This window comes from Manis pentadactyla, chromosome 15 (assembly GCF_030020395.1).
Source record: "Manis pentadactyla isolate mManPen7 chromosome 15, mManPen7.hap1, whole genome shotgun sequence".
NCBI classification, from domain to species: domain Eukaryota; kingdom Metazoa; phylum Chordata; class Mammalia; order Pholidota; family Manidae; genus Manis; species Manis pentadactyla.
The window spans coordinates 43,478,573-43,501,745 of NC_080033.1; the positions used below are offsets into that span (position 1 = coordinate 43,478,573).

A 23,173-nucleotide genomic window follows, 5' to 3' on the forward strand; every position below is an offset into this window, starting at 1 on the left:
TGAAATGGGTGAAATGATAAATTTTACATTATACATGTTTTCCTATAATAAAGAGGAAGTGGTGTTCGGGGCTCACTGGAAAACCTTAGTGGTAGTAGGTGCCCAGGAGGGTGGCCTGGGAGGTCTTTGTCAGGTGACCAAGGGTCAGGCACTGGGAGACTTGACAGAGGCCCCATTAGAAAAACTCATTACTTCCAGTAATTTTCCAAGGGTCTCCTAGGTGCCAGGCAGTGAGGCCGTGAGAGTGCAGAGAGACAGGCCTGCTCTGATGGAGGCTCTGGCCAGGAGCTAGCTGGGCAGGGTGATGAAGTGGTGCAGTGGGCAGAGGCGAGGAGTGAGGGAGAAGCTGCTCATGTGTGGCTGAACCATGGATCCAGTGGCTTCCACGCTGGCCCTGACTGCATCTCGGCTCTTGAGGACACGGATCTCAAAAGGGAAGCCAGGCAGATGCTCTGGGAGGCCATACCAAGTGCATGATGGGTGTGAGCAAGGAAATGATCTGGGTGGCTCTGGAGTCCATTAAGGAATTACTGATTTTCCACAGCTGATCCAGGGAGAGGGAAATCTGGACACAAATAATTGAGAAAGAGATTGTTTTTCTAAAACCTGAGCATTCCGGTCTCCCTTAGAAGGAGTTCCCATGCCTTTTAGGATGGTGGAAACCAGATGTTTTACAGGGAGAGGGAAAGGAAGAGGGGGCTGTCTTCTGTCTGGCAGGGGAGCCAGCCTCTCTTCACACCTGCCTCCTTGCCTTTGGAGAGCCCAGTAACGAGCCCCTGCAATACCACCTCCCATGTGCTCACCTGGGACTCATGCCCCGTGACTCACTTGAACTTTCTGGGTCATGCTTTAGAGCTGAATGTTCTTGTGCCAAAATACTACAGAGAAAGTTCCAAGCAGCCTGAGGGCCTTGCCTGATTCTCCTACTGTTTCTCCAGTGGGAAAAGTCTAAGTCCTGCACCAGTCCAAGGCCCAGAGATATGGGCAGCTGCCAGCACAGCACAAGCTTGGTGCCCATTCCAGCCCCAGGGGAAGTCACCCTGTCCCGGGTCATAGCTGGGTGGAGCCCTCCCATCCCACCCAGGGGCATCCCTGTGTTGCATGCCCTGCAACTGGAGTCTCCCCCAAGTCCCTGCTGTGTAAGTGATCATGGTCTAGCCAAACCTCAGCAGGCTGTCCTGGAACAGCCCCTGCCCCTTCCCACCTCCAGGCCTCTGTACTTCTGTTCCCTCCTCCTTTTATGCCTTCCCTCAAAGCGCCACCTATTGAAATATCCTAGCCACCCTTCCCATCTCACCTCAAATGCCCCCTCCTCCACGATCCCTTCCTCCATCTTCGTGTGTTCTTGCCCCTGCACACCACTGAGCAGTCTCACAGACGGCAAGCAGTCAGCCGAGGACGCATGTCATTTGCGTTATTCTCCGACCTTAAAAGCACCCAACAGAACCCTGCAATTTAGAGATGGCCCTGGAGGTTGGCAGCCCGGGGTTCGGTCTGGACTCCACTTGGGCAAATCACTTTATCTCTCTGCACCTCCCTTTTCGCATCTGTGAAATGGAGATAATAATAGTGATAGTCAACACAAACTTCCTCTGAGGGTTAAATTAGGAAGATGTTATAAGCAAAACAGGGCCGAGGATGAGAACCATGAGATACCAAGGATGTGCTCAACGGTGAAAGTGCAGAGTGCCTCTCTTGCCTAACCTTGCTCATGGCCTTGATGCAAAATTCACAGGCTGGCCTAGATGAAGGCCAATAGAGACTGTTGAATGCATAAACATTCTGAAACATAGAATATTCCTGTATTTGTACAACTCCATATGTGTGTATGGGTGGGTGGGAATATGTACATGTGTATATAGTATATATATACATATACATGCATATATATGTACATTTATAGGTTCATAAAAAATGCCTGGAAAAATATACTGTTATCAGTGATTTCAGAATTGGAGGCATTTCGCTATGTTGTTTTAGTATTATTTGAAATTTTTATACACATTGTATTAGGCTTGTAATTAAAAAGAAAGGGTTTTCAAAAATCCAGTAAAGTGATGGACTCAGGATGGGATTTTTGCTCTTTCATTTACTTGCTGTGTGACCTTGGCAAAGTGTCTCTGCCCCTCTTGAGTCTTAACTTTCTTCACTGTAAAAAGGAGATGATAATAGTGGTTACCTCACAGGACGTTGTGAAGATTAAACAGGAGACCACCCTGTCTTTCCAGTCTGCAAGCTTTTCTGCTCAGGGTCCAGAATCTCACTGGTGCTCAGGCAACATTTGTGAATTGAAATCATATTTCATAAGCTTGATACTTGCCCACTAGTGGCTTCTTTGTGCCCATGTCAGGACATGTGACCATGTGGCCATCTCACATTGAAAATGTGGAAAGAAGCCAACCTTGGGTTGACTTCTAAGAGTGACTTGGTTTATTTCTGTAGGAGAAGCAAGCCAGAGCTCCCCAGGAAGACAGGATGCTGTGGCGTCAAGGGGCTGCAGGAAGACATGGTGACTTGTGATTTAATAAGTGGATGGAACCAAACCAATCAGGAATCTGAATCTAGAGGTTGGTAAACCAGAACGGGTGTCTCAGGCAGCCTGGAGCAACCCAGCAGCTTGGTTAAGGAAGAGTGAACCCATAGGGAGTTAGGCAGATGTATTTATTCACCTCTCTGAGCCTCAATTTTCCATTTGTAAAATGGGGGTACTTCCATCTTGGAAGGTTTTGGTGAATATTAAGTGCAATGACGCTTGTGAAGTTAGGTCCCTCAAAGTCTCTGTCTCCCTGCTTCTCTCTTTGTGCTTCATGGAGAAGATAGAAAAAACTGTCTCAGCGTGCTCAGGTATTGTTCCTCCTTACACTGGGCCCTTGCACTTCAGTAGATAGAAACTAACTGATTCTTCTTCAATAAATATTTGCCAAATATTTATTGAGCTCCTATTATGTGTTGGGTACCCATCTAGGGATTCAGCGATGAGAAAGAAGAAACTGGTCCCCTCCCAGACTTAGTGTCTAGTTAGGAGACAGACTGACAGTGGTCAAACGACCACCACCAACACATGCTCACGAGTGTGCCAATGCTCTGTGAAAAAGAACAGCGTACCATCAGAGCCACCACGGAGACTTCTGGGGGTGCAGGGAAGTGTGGGGGGCAGAGTGAGGACCCCTTGGAGGAGGTAGGTTGGAGCTAAGAACTCAGGAAAGTGTTGATGTTAACTGAGCAAATGGCAGGTGGGGAATGAGAGATAACGGCCCAGGGAACAGCTAGTGCAGAGGCCCTGAGAAGGTGCTGTTGAGGAAGTGAAAGAGGACCAACCTGCTGGCACAGAGAGAGCATGGGGTTGAAAAACAAGTAAGATTTCCAGATCCTGGGAAGTTCCACCATGGGCTGAATCTTCCATCTCACAGGTAAAAGGAGGCCAGTGAAAATTAAGCAGGAGAACGACACGATCAGATCTATGGTTTAAAAAGATCTCTCTTTAATCCGAAAGTGGACTGGATATTATGTATCAGGGGTTGGCAAATTTTCAGTAAGGGCAAGAGAGCAAATATTTCAGGCTTTGTGGATTGTATGGTCTCTGTTACAACCGCTCGACTCTGCTGTTGTAGTTTGAAAGCTGCTGCACGCATGGGTGAGTAAATGGGTATAAGCATGTCCCCCAAACCCTTCATTTACAAAAGTAGACAGTGGGCCAGATTTTTTCCAACATGTTTTCCAACCCACAGTTTTCCAACATGTTTTATATGACAATGTTATTTTGTAAGTGATAATGGTATTTTAATTATGGAATTTTAAAGTTCCTATCTGTTATAGCTAGATACTACAGAAAGTACAGGTGACATGACATAAAATTTGAGATTTTTTTCCCCCAATCACATCAAAAACAAAGGGTGAGAAAAAAAAAACCAAAATGTTGATAATTATTGAAGATGGGTGATGGGAACATGGAGGTTCATCACACTATTCTCACTGCATTTGTTTATTAGAAATGTCTTTGGTGTGTTAGAAAATTTCTGTAATAGAAGGTTTTAAAGACCTTTCCAGATCTTTTAAAGCAAGGTGGAGAACGGACTGTGGGGACAGTAGGGTACCAATCTTGTGTGAGGCCCGGTGAAGGCAGACAGGCATGCAAGGCCTAGCTCTAGCCTCAAAAGACTGACCATCTCAGGGGTACTGAGGGTCCCACTAGTAAGAGCAGCTAGAGGGCATAGCTAGGAGTGGAAGAAATACATTTGAGCAAAGAGTTCATGATGACATTGATGGGTGGAGATGAGTAATGGTGCCACGTTCCACCACCGTGGTGGGCATGGCTGACACAGAAAGGCAAGCAGGGCTAGTGGGAGGTCCAGGTACCCTCCACAGCTGAGTCTGTGAACGGAGGAGGCGCCATGCAGAAGGGAATTACTCAGCATTTGGTGTCACGTTACTCAAACCTCAAATCTTCTTGCCACAGTCACTAAATGTGAGGCCTTAGGTGAGTTACTTGTCCCCTCTGGGCTCCAATGTCCCTATTTCCAACATGGGAATAGAATTAGAACAAAGCAAGTGCTTAATAAATGTCATCTGCAATGTTAATGATGATATTGTGCGAGCAGGTGAATGACAGAAACACATCTGCACATTGAGAAATCCCTCTAGTTGCCGTGGGCAGGATGAATTATGGAGAGATCAGGGCAGGGAGGTGCTTGAGGGGCAAGAGGCCAAGTTAGTCATAATGGGAAGGAGCAGGGTGTAAAGAGTTGAAACATAACAGAGATAAAATATAATGAACTGGTAATTGATTGGAGGGAGGGCCCAAGGTTGTGGGGGTTGGAGAGAGTACTGAGGGGTAATAAGGAGTGGGGGGAATGAAGCCACTGTTCTGGAACCTGGGAGAAGGTGGTGGTGTCAGAGATCAGTGCTCTGTAATTGGTTGGGCACTTGAGTTTGAGGGAATCTAGGTGCAATCCTGAAGGGACGAAGATGTGGCTCTAGTTAAAGGTAATTGATGTAAACTTTCCTGTCACCTTTGAAACAGGTTCCTGATTTGTACATCCTGAGGTCTTAGAACATTATTAAAATGTAATGTCATGGGGATACCATAGCTGCCTTTTCTTTAAGATAATGCAAGGGATTGTGGTTGTCCCTCTTAGAAGTAAGGGCGTTGTTTCTCAAATTATATTCCACCATTTGGTGTTCTATGAAAAATATATTACGTGGTCAAATAAGTTCAGGAGGCATTCAGTTAAACAAACAAATGGATATGTTTCTTTAATGCAGGCCTATCAGGGCCTCGAATGTGCTGATATGTTTTGTGGACTCTGGAGAAGAACATGGCATGTTATCTTTCCCATTGATCTTCCTACAGAACTATGTACTTATTGATTTGGCCAGGTACTCAGCCTTGAAAGCAAAGGTTTCTGAACCTAGGGGAGGGTCCCAGGTTTTCAGTGTCTTACAGCAGTTTCACAAGCTTTACCAGTTCCCATGGGGGATGCCCCGCACACTCAGGCCAGAGAGGGCAGTGATAGCTTTATCACTGCCACTGTTAGTGGTCTCCCCCTGCCACATACACTCTTTATTTCTTCCCCCATCCCCACCAGCCAGAATTGTAGTTCATCACAAGTTACAACTGCCCTCCTATCTGGAGCTTGGAAACCCAAAAAGGTGATCAACGGGAAGGAGGAAGAGCTGCAGGCAACTCGCTGACCTCTGAATGAACAGCACCTGAAATGTCATGCTGCCCATTCAGAGGCCCTGTGGGGCAGCTGTGGCGGGAGCAGGTGCCACTGTGGCACCGGGTTGACATTAGACCTCATGGCTGGGGAAGTTCTGATAGGTCTGCCTAGAGGGGTGTGTGTTTGTGTGTGTGTGTGTGAAATACTTTTTTCAAAACTGTCAAATCATCTTAATTAGATTGAACAGTCCTCCAATCCCTATTTAGAATGGAATGTGAGGCCCAAGTTCTGCTTTCCTTTAACATGGGGATGGAAGGAATGAAAATAAACTTTGGTTTTACCGTGGCTGAGAAGCGAGGGGGGAGTCTGGCTTTCAAGCGGAGGGTGCCCTGCAGCCACGGCTGTCATCTGGACACGAGCGGGTTTTCTGAAAAATGAAGGCCCCAGGGACCTGTGGGAGGGCCACACCAGAGGCCCATCCTGCCCACCCAGGACCTGCTTTCAAGCTTTTGGAAGGTCCTCTGCCGGAGGTCCTACCTTTTTAAAAGCCTGAGTTTGTATTCCAGCTTTGCTGTTTACCAGGTCCATGATCTTGGCCATGCCTCTTGGATCTTGGAATCTCTGTTACATCTTCAATAAAATGAGGATAATAAGAGCTGCTCCCACACCCATGGGGGGCGGGGTTGTAAAGATGAGCTGAGATAATGCCTTTAAAGAACAGGAACATAGTAGATGCTCAGTAAATGGTAGCTTTTCTTTGTTTTGTTTTTTGGCTTATCCAAGAGTCTACTGAATAAGAATTAATGGCCTTTTCACACGTTTGTTTTATGGGCATGAGCACTTTCTGACACTTTCCCCATTGAGATCAGAGCTTTTATTGTCTTCTCAAAACACCTTGAGGGGGAAGGGAGGGACGTTTCCAGAGGCTGAGGCATGCTCAGGGCTGCATGTCCAGCAGTCAATAGGATAACACCAAATTACAGGTTGGCATCCCTGGAGTCCTGAGTGTAAGGAGAGTGAGTCCTTAATGAACAGTGCCCTGGGGACAAAATGCCTTTGGACCCAGCATGTTGAAACATGAGAAAGAAAGCCTGAGATGTCCATCCACATGTTGAGGTGAAGGGGCCTCTGTTGGCCCCTGAGGCCATCTTGCTCTGGCCTCACCTAGCTGGGAGTCACGAGGCCCAAAGATGAGAAGAGTAGAGAGTCCCTGGACTGTGGTTTCTGCCCTTTTCTCCTGGGGACCCCGGCCTTCCCCAGGAAGGTGCCTGCCTTCCTGCCTTCTCTCACCCTCCATCTGACACCTGGGGGAGGACTGACCTAGGGCCTTGGGACTAAATGATTGCATAGTAATTATAAAGGCAACATCCACTCTGCTGGATCTTTAATCCATTACTCAATTCTGTGGACATACTCCAAGCTACAGGGCAGTTTGTAGCTGAGAAAGCTGAGAGAGGGGAAGTGATTTTATGGTTGTCACACAGAAAGCCGGGGTGTGAACTCAGCTCTGCCGAACTTGAGAACACTGGTGCTTTCCCAGCCCCCCGGAGTGCCCTTTCCCTTGTCCTGGTGCGGGAGCCTGACAGCTCAGTCCCAACTCCTCCTCACAACTGACCCTCCTCCCTCGCCAGCTTCTGCTCTCAAACTCACACATAAACACTGCCTCTTCTGGCACCTCTGACATGGTTCAGTTCGTACTTAACGCTGCTTCATAGGACAGTCCCCATCCTCCCTGGGGTGAACAGGAAGCTTTTTAATGTCTCTTGATACATTTTGTTCTCTAGGTAACATCGACTGTGCTGTTCCTTTCACCTCTGGTGAGAGACAGCGGCATCTGGCTTTCTGGGCTCGTCTATGCTTGCTGAAGGGTCACTGTACTTCTCATGAAAACACCGGGCCCTTCTGGTGGCTCAGATAACCAGGTGACCCCTAGTGGCTCCTTTCTCCTGGGCACTCCTGGACCCCAAGTGGGGAGAGCCCTGCACTGGCTCGATGCTATGAGAAGGTTCCTAAAATTGTCCTAAAGTATTCTAGGGAGAGAGATGACTCTGTTCAAGCTTGTAAGTGAGAGATTTACTGGTTATATAATAGAACAGAAGGGCTTAAAGTTAATTGTAGTAATGTGTAGAGATTGCTAGGTGCCCACCCAATACCCATTCTCCTCTTCTTCCCCACTCAAAGAACCCTGAATGTGGAGGGAAGTAGTGTGGTCCACAATAAGACTATTTTCTCCAACTCCCCTGTAGAGATATGTGACTGAATTTTGGCCAGTGAAATGAAAGTAGCAGTTGTTGGGAGAGACTTCTGGGATGTCTCCATGAAAGCATGACCACTGAGGAAAGCCTTTTTTGCCCTTACTCCCTTCTCCTTCCTAGGGCATAGTTGTGATGGCGGGAGCATCCGCAGCTATTTTAGATCACGAGGTAACTGTGAAGATGGAAATGACATACTAAGATGGAAGAATAGAATAACAGAAAGACCCTGGGTCCCTGATGACCATGGGGCCACAGTGCCAACCCTGGATGGCTAACCTCTGGATTTATTTCATGTATATAGCAATAATATTTCTGTCATTTGGGGTTTTCTATTACATGCAGTCTTATCTAATCCTTACTGATATATAATACATAAAACTGGATGGCATTCCAATAATGTAAAAGTATGTATGCACAAGTTGTATTTTTTGCTGCATTGTTTGCAATTGAAAAATATTGGAAACAATTTAAATACTCACACATATGAGATTGGTTGAAGAGTTGTTCATCCACCCAGTGGAGTCCTATGTAGCTGTAAAAAAAGAATGAGGATGATATCTATGGACTTCTGTGGGGCTAAGTTCTAGGACATACTGTTAAAGTAGGATACTACCTTTTGTGTGGGAAACAGGGGAAGAAAGAAAATATGCATGTATTCATTCATCTGTGTAAAAAAAACGCTAGAAGGTTAAAATGGGAACTAATGAGATTGGTTAGTTTAGAAAGTATGGATGAATGAGGTTGAAAGAAGAGAAAGTGGGAGAGAACGAGCTTCTCTAATATCCTGCACAGTTCCGATTTTTAGGACAATGTTACTATTTCATGTGCTCCAAAAAAAGAAAAACAAGGAGAAGAAAGTATAAAATCAACAAGGTTGGGAAAAAATCTTAAAATGAGATACAAGTAAAAACAAAGGAACGGAACTCTATTTCAAAGGAAACAGACTGGTCTGAAAAGGAGCATCGGGGAGAGCTGTGATTTTGGAACACAATGTTTGGATACTAAACAAAAGAACTCTTTCTGAGACTGAAACGCTAGATAGCAGGTTTCTTTTCCTGCCCATGTATATAGGTCAGCCAATTCGGAAAATAATGTGTATTCTGGGATTGAGAAAATAAGTATATATACTGTTCATAATGGAAGCCAGGTTCCTCAGTGACAGAGGAGGGAGTTACATATATGGAAAGCAGAAGAATCTAATGAACCCTGCAGTGCTGGATTAGAATGGGAAGTAGCAATGGTTTTTGGTGTACACACACACACACACACACACACACACACACACACACACACACACATACACACACACACACACACACACACACACACACACACACACATACACACACACACACACACACACACATACACGTCTATGTGGTATGGATATGCACTTGTGTATATGTACTTGTATAAATAAGTAAATACTTATATACACATATACATTACTTGCATAAATATAGATATATGTCTATGTATGTATACATATAGAAGTATTTATGTATAAATGTAGCTATATCCATATGTTTACACAAATATAAGATATGCTTGTATATGTCTGTATTTATCTGTTGAGAGAGAAAGAAATATGGTAAAATGTTTACATTTGGGGCATCTGGGGGAAGGGTTTATGGGAATCCCTTGTACAATTTTGCAATTTTTCTGCAGATTTGAAAGTATGTCAAAATAAAAAAAATTAAAAGAAAAACTAAAGTAGATGGCTCATCAGAGCCGACCCTGAGGCTTGGACTCAGTCCTCTGGCCCCAGAGGCCTTCCTTCTTGGCCCACAGCCTTCTTCCTTCTTGGTGTGGATCTACAAATGAACTTCAGGCTCAGGGCAACACTGGGCAGATGGGTTAAACCCTCCCCATTCATCTATGGGAAGGATCTCTGATATGGGCACAGGGAGAAGGAAAACAGGACAAGATGCAGTCCATGGGGGCTGCGGCCAAGTCTCCAGGACTGTTCGGTTGCTGCAGGGACGCTAGGTGTCTGGGTCCTGGTGTGGACAAAGGCAGGGGGCTGGCCAGCCTTCAATGACATCTCTACACTCTCACCTTCTTCATTCATCCTGGGCTCCTCCCGTCTACCCGAAACATGTGCAGCAAGACTTTTTCCTTGTAAGATACACCTCCCCCTTTTATTTTCTTGGATGAGGCTATTTCTTTCATATGCTTCTTGTACTCCAAAATGTTGCTTCCCCAGAGTTTCAACGGTAATTCCACTGATGGCCCAAAGAAAGAAAAGCATGAGCGTCCCTCCTCTGCCACAACTCATTTGTAAGTACGTGTTCAGAGCCTTTGAAGCAGAAGTGATTTAGAGTTTGCTGATGGTGTCAGGCAGAACTGGGTTCAAAACCGCTCTGCCCCTTGGACCTTGGTTCTCCACATGCAAAGTGGGCATGGACCTTATTGAGTGGTTTTAGGGAAGCAGTGAGATAAGCATGTAGGTGTTATCATAGTGCTCGACAAATAGATAGGAATAGTACTCGTAGCAGAGTTGATGGCTGTGATTTTGTGCAGCAGTAGGAAAGATGAGCCATTGAAAAGGCTTTCTTGAACCCGGGCTCATCTTTTCTGGGACTGCATTTAATCAGTGAATGCATCTGTTCGATTTGGTGGGCCTCCTGATACAGACATTGGATCCATCCACCAGGTGGACAGCCTTCTGCAGGTCTCTTTCCCACAGAGTATGACTCAGGGCTCTCTGCCTTGGCCTAGGCGTGTGTCACTGAAGCCTCCATATTTCCTGGACCCAGAACTACAGAAGTGCACTGCAACTTTCCAGGAAGCATCTTCTCCCGTGCCTCTCTGTGGTTAGTGTTAGGTAACAGTAGTCTGCTGGTGTGCATGGCAAGTCATCTGCTTTTTAAGGGAGAAAATAGCACCAGGCTTTTAAAAGCCCTATGTGAGTGTCTCTTCAAATATTGCCATTTGGAGTCCTATTATTGTAAAAAGGATGTGGTTACAACCCAGGGAGCTTCCCAAATAAGAGCTCCAGAAACATTTGAGGTTACAAAAGCTTCTTATTCTTTTTGGGAGGTAAAATTATGTGTATTTTTAGCAGGCCCTCCAATGCCAAAACTGTGGTGAAAATTCACTGTCTATTGACCAGCACTGAAGGAAAATATTTACAGCTCTTTGTGTTGACCCAGTTTTCTCAATGCCTTCTTTCTCTTGTATTTGTGTTTGCTTATTGTGTGTGTGTACCTGTGTATGTCTGAACATGTCTTTTAATAGCATGTTTGTGGTGTTGGCCAGTGGGGCATATCCAACAGCTTCCTTGAGGTATAATTCACATGAATTGTAATTCACAAGAGTACAACACTCACTAGCTTTTGGAACACTCACAGTTGTGTAACTGCCACCACAATCAATTTCAGAACGTTTTCATCACTCTGAAAAGGAACCCTTAGGTCCTTCAGCAATCACTCCCCATTTCTTCCCAGTCCTTATATTCTGGATATGTCATATACATGGAATCATATAATGTATGCTCTTTTATGACTGGCTTTTTTCTTTTTTCTAGCATGTATCAGTACTTTTCTTTTGCTAAATGCTATTGCATTGTATGGATAGACCACACAGTGTTCATCCATTCATCAGTTGATGAACATTTGGGTTGTTTCTACTTTTTGGCTATGATTAATATTGTTGCATATGAACACTCCTACAAGTTTTTGTGTGAATGTATGTTTTCATTTCTTTTGAGTATTATCTTGGAGTGGAATTGCTGGGTCATACAGAAACTATGTTTAACCTTTTGAACAACTGCCAAACTGTTTTTCAAAGGGGTTGCACTATTTTACATTCCTACCAACAGTGTATGAAGGTTATAGTTTCTCCACATCCTCTCCAATACTTGGTATTATCCATCTTTTTGATTTTAGTCATCCCAATGGGTGTGAAGTGATGTCCCATTGTGAATTTGACTTCCATCTCTCTGATGACTAATCATATTGAGTATCTTTTCATGTGCTTATTGGCCATTTGTTTATCTACTTTGTAGACATATCTATGCAGATTCTTTGCCCGTTTTAAAAATGAGTTGTCTTTTATTATTGAGTTGTAATAGCTTTTTAATATTTTCTTGATATATATGTATGTGTTTATATATGTGTGTGTATACATATATATATGTGTATATCAGACATAGAATCTGCACCTATCTCCCCCATTCTGCTGTTTATCTTTTTACTTTCTTGATGTTTTTTCATTTTAATGAAGTCGTTTTATCTATTTTTTTTTCTTTTCTTACATGTGCCTTTGGTATCAGATCTAAGAAGTTCTCCCTTACACAAAGTCACAAAGATTTATGCCTATATTTTCTTCCAATAATTTTTTAGTTTTAGCTCTCACAGTTAAGTTTGTGATATATTTGAGCAGTTTTTTTGTATGGAATGAAGAAGAGATCCAACTTCATACATTCGTATGTGTATATCCAGTTATCTGTTTTTAAAACACAGAGGGAGTTCCATGCCAGTTGGCAAATAATGCTTCCCTGGGATTCCCAACCGTCCCAAGAAGGCCTTTCCTTCGGACTTCTTGGACATTCCCATGACTCACAAACTGACCTGTCAATGCCTGACACAGTAGGAGGCCTCAGGACCCTGCTAATTCTGATGTCACTGAAGTCCTAGTTGTTAAATATTTCAAATGTCCCACCTATGTGTTATGACACATTCTTTCAGTTGGAGAAACTAATATCAAATCAAAGAGGTCCCAGAACTTACCATTTATAATCATGTATTGCACCTTGAGGGGGTGTTGCTGGAGCAAAGAGAAATGGCATCTGTTCTGTAATTATCATGCCAGTGAGGACCAGAGCAACGGTGGACCCTGACCCAGAATGAGCTTAGCACTTGCAAGAAAGCCTGTGAGCAAAAGATCTCTGAGGTAGCAAGACACTATTTCACTGTGGTTTCTCCACCGGCAAACTTGCAGCCCTCTTTTGTGCCTATCACAGATGTCCCACCTGAGGACCAAGGAGACTATGAGGGTGGGGCCCTCTTCTGCCTCCTGCTGGAAGGATTGCCTGGTTCTCTCTTTGAAGAGTGAGTTTGACCATCTGCAGTTTGTGGGATGGAAGGCACCTCTCTCTTTCTTGGAAGGGCTGAATAGTCAAGACAACTTCCTTAGAAGCTTCTAGTTGGCAGGTCTACCCTAGGCCAAGAGGGACTCTACCCATCCATCAGACTGGCTCTGCATCTGTCCACCTGCTGGCCTATCCCTCCCCTTCCCTCTCTGCTCAGGCCCTCTCTCCTGCAGTATCTTCATTCCACATTTCTGGATAATTATATTTTTGGCAACGTCCCTTCTGCATGCTGTGGAGTAAGCAGTGGAGTCTATGGCCTTTCCCCAAGTATGATGGCCAGTTGGACCATGCTGTCCTGTTCTTCTGCTGTATTCCAGGACACAAAAGGTTAGGGGCCTTGCTGGGAGGACAGACTGTGGTGTGGAGACCTCCTGGCCTCTGTTATGTGGACAAGAGCAGCATCTTGAGAAAATCAGTGAGAGCATATGACAGGGCAATCCAGCCTAACCCCACTGACTGACTCATAAATGGCCCTGACTGCACCTTAATATCTGGGTAGTCAGGAGGGACCAGGTATATATCTAGGGAGCTCAGGAATGGCATGGAGAGGACACAGGACAACTGAAAATGGAGTGACTGCTGCCTTCAAACCACACTCTCATGCTGACTTTGTATAGGAAAACATGATGACAAGCCCCTGTCTGTGGTAAACCTGAACAAAGGGTAACTCTTCCTTTCTTTTATGATTACACTTCATATGGTACTTAAGGTTATTAAATTTGACAGTTATTATATTTCTATAAAATTACATTTATAATTATATTTAGTGACTCTTATTTTATAAAATATCTGCAAGTGATTTTTCTTAAGACTCTAAAAGACCTGTTTAGGGCAATTCTAATTTTACTGCTGAATCCCCAAGCAGCAATACACTCACTGAATATTTATTGAGTGACCACTAATACTAGGCACTGGGGTGCACCCAGCACCAAGATAATCCCCAGCCCAAAGATGCATCCCCCAGTTCAGGTTCAAGCATAAAAGGGGAAGAGGGATAGAGGGCTAATGGAGAGGAGGGGAAAGGTTCTGCTGACTTTAAGCAAAACATGGGACCCCAGGAGGCACCCAGCCCAACTCCATCCTTCTGCCCTTTGTCACCCTCCCAAGACATTGGGATCCAGTGATGGCCAACCTCACGTGCCCAAGCTTCTTGAATCAAGGAACAGAACCTCACGGTACCCAGCAGTGTCCTAGGAGGTATCCCCACAGGATAAATAGGGACCTTGGATTATGTAACCATTTTCATCTAAAGATTTTAGAGGAAAACTACCTTTACAACAAGACAAACAAAGAAATATCACAGAGTAAAATGCAAACTCCTGTATATAATAGAAAATGAGACCTAAAAGAATTGCACTCCTGTGGAGGGCCCCTTGGGGGCTGACCTCTGAGGCTTCAGGCTGAACATCTGTTCACTGATTGTCCTGGGGATACTGAGGTGGGAAAACTTGAGAAGCTCTGCCATGACCCGTGCCCATCTCAGTTCATGATCAGGTGCAGACTGCTGGGCTTGGAAAGGCTGAGAGGTTGTATGGCTTTGATTTTGGCTATTGCTCAGTTGCCAGCCCTGCAAGACTGGCCTTTGGTGAAATGACTGATTACTCTCCCTTTTCGCCTGCCTCTCAAACCTCTTCACTGACCTTCCTTCCCTCATCCTCTTGTGCCCCTCCACTACCACTCCGGTGTAGTAGAGGTGGGTTGATTGTGTCTGCCTGGCACAATTACCCCCTTTTCTATGATAATAGCACCTTCTCTTCAAGGAAACTTCCTTTTCCTGACACACCCCTGGCCATTGCCATTGGCCCAGCAGTGAACACATGACCCAAGCTGGACCAATCAGAGTTCTTCCTTGGGATTTTACAACTTAAAGTTGGCAAAAGAAACCATTATTTCTCTTTAGATCACCATAACTAAGGCCTTACTAGTGACTGTGCTCCTGCCACCTGGAGAATCTGGGAGGAGGTTTACATCATAGGTTCTTTGTTATCATTTATTCCACACTTGTCTTCCCAAGTTACATAAACCAATATACCCCTTTTTAGAAAAGACTATTTGAACTGGGTTTCTTGCACCCAAGCACCCAGATTCTTAGGATTCCAGGGACATCTTTTCTTAAAAGGAAAACAGTGACTAGGAGCTGGCCTCCAAGATAGCCCCAATGATCCCTGCCTCTTGGTATTTATGCCCTTGTATAATTGCTTCCCAAAATGAACAGGGCCAACTTTGTAACTACAGTAGGACATTGCAGAAATGATGGGGGGTGACTTCAGAAGCTAGCTCAGAAAAGACATTGTGCCTTCGATCTTGCTCCCTCTTGGGTCACTCGCTATGGGGGCAGATGGCTGCCATGTTGTGAGCACACGCAAGCAGCCCTGTGGAGATTCACGTGGCAAGGAACTAGGACCTCCTGCCCGCAGCTATGGGAGTAAGTCACATCGGAAGTGCATGCTCCAGTCTCAGTCAGGCCTCCGGATGACTCCAGCCCTGTCTGACATCTTTACTGCAACCATAAGAAACTCATGAGAAACCATAAGCCGGAACCACTCAGCTAAGCTACTCTTGAATTTGTGATGCCCAGAATATATGAAGTAGAAACTGTTTCTTGTTTTATACCCTTATATTTTCAAGGAATTTGTTATGTAGCAATAGATAACGAATGCCTTGCTGTTAACTTCTAAAACAGGTCTGTTTTGCATAGCCTGATCTGATTGTTTTATTTTTAATTTTTAGTACAAAGCTCTCTGTCAGATAGTAACAACAAGCACTTACATGGTGTCAGGTGCTGTACTAAATGCTTTGCATACATTCCCTCAGTGGAAAGTCTTCATAGCAATCCTGTGGAGTGGGTAGCATCGTCACGTTCATGGCAGTGCAGTGATTTTGAGAGCAGGCTCTGGAGCCAGACTGCCTGGGTTAAATGCTGTTCCCACCACTCCCTGGGGATATAGCCTTGGGTGAGTTATATCTCTCTGGTCCTCAGTTTCCTCAGCTGTAAAATGGAGAGAATAATACTATGTATCTCATAGGACCTTGCGAAGATTGAACAAATTAACTCGTGCTTAGCACATACTATCTGCTCAAAAGATGCTAGATGCCATCATTTACACAGGAAGGCACTAAGGCTCAGAGCAGCTAAGCTACCTTATTCAAGGTGCCTTATGAAGCAGTGGTGCTGGACTGTGGACTCTTGGCCTCTCAGTCTCCTGGGAGCAGCATGGCCCATTAAAAATAGAATGGGAACCATATACATGTCATCAAAAAATTTTTAGTAATTGCATTTTAAAAAGTAGAAAAATACAGGGGAAATTAATTTTAATAATATATTTTATTTAACCCAATAGATCTAAAATATGGTCATTTCAACATCTAACAAAATTATTGAGATACCTTGTTCTTTTAATGTACTGAATCTTCAGATTCCAGAGAGTATTTTGCACTTACAGCATCTCTCAGGACCAGCCACATTTCAGTAGTGCAGATCTACAGTCACCTGGTTCCCCATGCTCCAGGCCTCCTTTGTGTACCCAGGTACATGAATGCAGCATGCATCGGTACCCAGTGAATGCAGGTCTGTACTGTACCCACCTCCTCCACCCATCCCACCCAAACTAGGGTCCTCTTCCTTACACATGCAGATAGCATTTTGTTCTTATCCTTCACAGTCCAGCACTGTTATTATTATTATTGAATATGTCTTTCCAGTAGACTGAACATTCTAGGAGGGGAGAAACTTTGTTCACATTGTGTTTCCATGAGTGACAAATACTGTTGAATGAATGAATGAATAAAAAATTAGTGAATTGCCCTAAAGGGTTCCTACCTAATTTGTGTCCATTCAGAATGGCTGGTCTGTCCTCCCTCCATCCCTCCCTCCTTCCCATCTTCCTTCTTTCCTTTTCCTTCCTATCTTTTCCTCCCTCTCCCCTTTCCCACTTCCTTCATGAGATGTACCCAAGTTTAGTGGGGATCAGCTCTGAGGTTTGCTGTAAGAAATCAGTCACTACTAATAAAGTCCTACATTTTCTAATTACACATATTCTTATGCTGTGAAATACGTGGGCAGAGGCTGTGGCCACGAGGAACCCAGTGTTACAGCTGACCTTGAACATGCTTAAAGATGGAGGAAGGCAAGGGAGGAACAACCTAAGACAGGCACAGTCGCAGGGGGGCCATCAGGTGAGAAATTGGGGATCAACAGAGGTGAGGCTTAGAACCTCACCCCCCGTTTTGAGAGAAATCTTCTGCATCCGTGGATGTTTTATTGCCCTTGTATAGCTTGGATTAACACATAGTCTACAGGCACACACCTGATCATCTACATTTGCCCTCTTACAACACTAAACTATGTTTTCTACCTTTATCTTGCATCTACCTACCACTTCAGCATTTTATTAAAAATAATAATAACAATAATAAAGGGAGAAATGTGGGATCCACATATAAATCAAGTATAAAAATCAAACGAATATTCATATTTGACCTGATTGTTTATAGTTCATAATGCGTGATCAAAACCAAAAGTTTCTGTGATGGCTGCCCTTGCACTGTTCACCATGTAAGAACTTATTCACTATGTAAGAATTTGTTCACCATGTAAGAACTTGTTCGTTATACTTTAGAAGATTGGAGACTGTTGAGAATGAGTCCCCTATACAGAATTTTATTGTTGTTAACAACCATTTGAACAATAAATATAAGATATGCCCTCTCAAAAAAAAAAAAAAAAAGATGGAGGAAGGGGCAAAATGTGTCTTCACCCCTGGTGAACTCAGTCTCAGGTGGGCGGCTGGCGTCTTCTCCCCTGACCTCCTTCCTTCCTTTCCTGCTCATCGCCCCACTCTCGCACTCTCCCTCCAGCACCCTCCATCCTGCACAGCCCATGGAGGTGCACATCTCAGAGACTGCTCCTGTCTCCATTCTGGAAGGGCCACTGATATTCCCAAGGAACATCTAGACCAGTGCTTGTCACTGTAATGTGCAGACACACCACCCAGAGAATCCTAGGAAGATGCAGAGTCTGATTCAGTAGACCTGGGAGGTGCCTGAGAATCTGCATTTCCACCAAGCTCCCAGGTTGATGCTGCCACATATTGAGTGGCAGAGATCCTGTGACAGGAGAAGTCTTTCTTCCGCTAATATACATGGCAAAACGTTGGTGTGTAATTATACTGAAAGCCCTTTTCCACCAGAACTGAAGATGAGAAAGAAGTGGGCAGAGATACAGTGGTCCTCCTCCTGTCCTGCACTTGAAAAATAAATCAGAAGGCAACAGATTCAAGGTTATACCTCTGACATAGCCACTCATACTTCCTTACATTCCGCGGACTTCTGCAGTGGAAAGGGTGGGCTAAAGTGAGAGCTGGTATGGTATGGGGGCCGAACCTGATCTTGGCCCATCCAAGACAGGGTCAAGCTCAAGTGCATCAGGTAGGTGGGAGTGGAGTCACCACTGTGGAGCATTCTACCCCAAATGCCCATCCATGAACAAGTGGCAGGCTCCAGTGTGGATGAACACTGCTTGAGCATTTTGGAGTTCAAAAGGCCTGGGTCAGAATGTCCGTTCTACCCTTTATTGGCCATACTGAGCAAGTGGCTGTGCTTGGGTTTACCTATCTATAAATGGGCACAATGATACCTATTGCCTATAATTGTTGTTATAATTAATGAAAATAATTTTTGTAATAATAATTTACTAGGTAGTTATTATGCACGAGGCAAATCACTATGCATGATGCATGTTCTAAGCATGAATTAACTCATTTAATTCTCTCAACGGTCTGTCAGGGAGGTAAAATTAGAATTATCTTTTGGTTTATGAGGGAGCAAAGCTTGGAGAGGTGCAGCCAGTAACCCAGGACCACAGTTAGGGAGTGATGGAGTGGGATTTGAACCAGGCAGTCTGATTGTAGGGCCAGCCCTCTGGACCACCACACAGGAGGTGCATGGTCTGGCACAGGGGGGCTTCATGAGCATCTGTGGGTGTCCACTGAATAAATGAATGAATCATTCTCAACTCCCCTTTGAGATCCAGAGAAATTGTTTTCCCTCTCTCCACCACCCGCTCTCTTTCTCATGCATTTTAGTTATTTAAAAAATAAAAGCGCTTTCTGAGGAGCTATCACAGTCACATGCTTCTAAAGGAGCAAAGACATATAGACTGAAAAATATTCCTCTCGTCCTTGACCCTAGCGGCCCAGGTCCTCTCCTTGAGGCTGCCGCTCTTACCAGCTTCTTGTACAAACAAATGCACTTTCCCCTTTCAATTCAGATGGTAGCAAAGCTTGTGTAAGGTTCTGCCTGGATTTTTTTCACTCCATGGAGATTGTTCCATGTTACCAAAGGAGTCTCTTCAACATTTTAAGCCTTAATTTATTCCTCTGTGCCTTTCCCCAGGGTGGTTGCATATATGAAATAAAATGCGTGGAAAGTGGTTAGCATGGGGCCTATCAGATCATTAGCCCTAAACTTCTTTTTATTTATTTTATTTTAAAAAACAGAGTAAAGGAAGTGAGAGCTGAAATGGCCTCCACTCTGGACAGGCCACTGAGGCCAATCCCCAGCTCCTGTGGGTGACAAGGCTTCCTGTTGGTGTGTGTGCACAGATAATGAGCCATTCACCCGAAAGACCGGAAGGGAGGAAGGAAGGAGCAAACAAAAATATGAACAAAGAAAACTTCAAAGCCACTCTTAGAGACAGAAACTGAGGCCCCACACACTAAGCAGGCCAACTCTCCCCACTGGAGGCCTCGCCAGCACCGAGGTGGACGCCATCTGGCTTCAGACACTTTTCCTCAACACCCTAGCGTCAAGTCAAGCAAAGTGGGGCAAGAGAAGAGGAATAAGTTGGGTTGGTTCACACAGAGCCTCCAGATTCCGTGCTACAGTGATAAATAATGTACAAAGCCCAGAAAAAACAGCCCTGTTGAGTCTGGACGTCTCATTCCTAAGGTGTGAGAAAAAGGGAGCAGAGCGCTTATCCTGCTAAATTTGTGGCTCTGTGGATGCCAGGGGTATAGTGGGAGCCCCAGGTGGCCGGGCCTGCCTGTTAGCCAACCAAGGGCCTGCCAGGCTGCCATGTGCCTCACCGGCTCTGGGCCTCAGCCTGGCAAGTGTGTCTTGGGCCCACAATCTGGGCATGAATGTGTCTGTCTCTTGCTATCATTAATCCCTTTCTCCCCTCCTGGACACCAAAATCCCATTTAAAAAAGATAACATTAAAATAATAGCAATGTTATTTTGATCCACACACATTTTTATCACCACGTAAAAATTTTTTCAAATTACCCTTGGAAACTCCCACTATCTAATAATGATCAGAAGAAATTTAAAAAAAAGAAAAAAAAGAGGAAAGGGAATGGGAAAGAGAGAGAGGGAGGGAAAAAAAAAAAGGCCTACAAGAGGCAGAGAAGCTCGGTTTTGTCAGGGAGAAGAAAATAAAGAGAAATCAGCCTGGCTTCAAAGGGCGCATTTCCATAATTGCCCTGTAACTTTAGCAAAATAAATCTGAGCGGCTGAGAAAAGCACAATCTCTCAGATGAGTGCACTCCAAAGGCCCTGGAGGGCTCGGGGCCCACTTGTTAGCGGCCTAGAGGAGTGAGAGAATGCAGGGCTCGCCAGCGGCACAAAAGCCATGAAATCACAGCCTTCACATCCTAGCTGGCCTGGGCTGCAGAGTGAGACCTTACCCTGCCACTGTCTCCCCGCCACTCCCTGACGCGAGACACACACGCACACACGTATGCACACCCTCCTGGGTAAAATAAGCAAGTAAATAAGTAGATGCATTTATGTGCACTGAAGGGCTTTCAGCAGTTAAGAGGTGGCAAATATTATGAGGCAAAACCACAGGAGTTAAGCTTTCATCTGAGAACATTGCTGTAACCTGCTCCTGATGTTCAGAGAGAAAAGCCCCCACTTTCCAGACACACATCCTCTTTGGGGCTGCCGGCTGCTTCTGTCCCACTCCGGTGAGCAAGTCCCACCTTCAGCGGCTCAGGGGCACCAGGCTGCGTTGAAACCCACTCTTTCTTTTATCCAGGCTGCCATGGCTTCGTGTTTGTGCTCTAAAACCCCCACACCCACACCCCCATCTAGGGCCACAAGGTTTTAAACAACAGAAACGCCCCACTTATCACCCTGCTTTAATGTTTCTCTCCACAAAGCTGTGGTTTCTGGAAGAAAGTATCTGCTATGATTGCCCCAGACACCAAGGTTGAAACTGGGGAGTTTCATAATCCTTTGGTATGGGGGGCTGACCTGTGTCCTGTAGGACCTTTAGCAACTGGTCTGCACCCAGTTATGAGGATGGAAAATGTCTGCAGACACTGCCATTTGTCCCGGGGGTGGGAGGACTGCCTGGTCGAAAACCACTGCTCTCACTCATACTCTTAGGACCTCTTCCAGGTACCTCACCCCAAGTTCTCACCCCTTCCACCCTCAGGAAGAGACGCCTTATGGGGCTTTCCATGCACACAGTCAGGATGGCTTTTAGAGTGGGTGTAGCCTCTGTTCAGAGGGGAGCAGCAGCTGCATCAAAGCTAGGCCCATCACAATAGACATTTTTAATGTTGTCAAGTTGGCTGGCTGGATCAAATGACAGTGGCCAATTATGGTCAGGGGGCAGTGTCTGGAAAGGTTATGGGCCCCCTCCATTTATTCCTAATCCTAGACAACCTTGGATTTATAAGAAAGTTTACAGAAGTTCATCTACTCATTGCCTTCATTTAGCACATGGTGAAGTTGGGTGAAGAGAGGGGAGACTTGCCCCCATTCAGGCTGGAGTTAGCTTTAATCACAGACACCATTTTTATACACCTGTAATTGCTCTTTTTCATTTGATGGAGATACAGGGTACACGCAGCCAGGAATACAGGATGCAGAGGACATTTCTAGAAGGATACAAATAATCAGGCCCAAGGAGAGCTCCTGATGAAACTCCCAACAAACCAGTGAAGATGTCTGACATCCAATTCCTGCCCCAGCCTTCAATCCTCCTCACTAACCTTCCAGAGAACTCAGGCATCACACAGTGGACCCTTTGGACCTGCCCACCCTCCAGGTGCCCAGAGAACACCAGCTGGTTCTCACTCATACTCCCCTCTCCTCAGCCCTCACCTGGAGCAGGTGAGTTGCTGGAGCATCGTCTTCCTCTGTCTCTGCTGCACTAGACCTTCCATGTTGCCTTCTGACTGGACCCCACTTCCTCCTCCCTGTATTCCACTGAAAATAAATTCAACTGAAAACCCTGAATGTGCCAGTGCCAGAGGTAGGCGATCATTTAGGGAGATAATTTTATTCTCCTCTGGCTCCCTGGCCCTGTGATGCACCCCCCACCTCTAGCTCCATGCAGATAATGAGGGAAGCAGTGACACACACTCCTTCCCCTGACCTAATTGATTATCCCCACACACCTTGGGAGTACTTTGCATAACCAGCCCCGACAGCAAGAACCCCTTCCAGGCAGAGTGATTGACATAACTTATGTCTAATTGAAGCTTAATCAGGACCAAAAATGAGATTCCTATGTATTTTCCCTGACTTTTTTTTCTCCCCTTCTTTCTCTCCCCTAGATTCATTTTCTCTTTTTAAATTTTGGGGTGGGCACTAATGGGTAACAGCAGTTCCTAGGATCCCTGAAAGGAGCAAGATGAGGAGAGGACTCAGGGAGGAGGTCCTAGGAGGAGGATGAAGAACCTGCTCTCGGGGAAATGAAAGTGCTGCCAAGGGAGGCTGTCTCTGCCTCCCTTTTTCAGCTGAAAAGCCTGTGGGGCTCCTTTTGATTTGATCACATTATCTTATTGGGGTCAACCTGGGGCCACTTGGAGGGGCCATGTGTTGTATAGGATAGAGAGCTGCCCCTAGGCTTACCCCACCCCGTTTCATGGGGCAGGACAGCCCTCATCCAAGGACCATCATCTCCTGGATGGGATGGGCTGAAGGGCTGACCAACCCCCAGGGGAGAGATAGCAGGAGCAGGTGATCACGACTCTCCACGCTCAACCTGGCCTCTCCACAATCATCTCCCTCTGAACAGATGCATTTTCTCCTGCCTGGGTGGGTGTGAGGTGCGGAAAGCTGCCTGACTCCTGCTCTCACCCCCTCTCCCGGCACCGCTGCCTGGGGAGTTGCCTTTCTCCCTGAGTTGAGATGGATTCTGAGAAGCC

General features: G+C 45.3%; 1 long non-coding RNA gene across 1 annotated transcript; it reads right to left on the bottom strand.

Moving 5' to 3' along the window:
- Positions 1–1,168: 1,168 nt before the first annotated feature.
- On the bottom strand, positions 1,169–16,110 carry LOC118910124 (uncharacterized). The gene is made up of 5 exons (XR_005023843.2): positions 15,780–16,110; positions 8,395–8,447; positions 6,198–6,290; positions 6,002–6,087; positions 1,169–1,547 (listed from the first exon to the last, which is right to left on the bottom strand). It is a non-coding gene; the product is annotated as an uncharacterized LOC118910124 (long non-coding RNA).
- Positions 16,111–23,173: the final 7,063 nt, after the last annotated feature.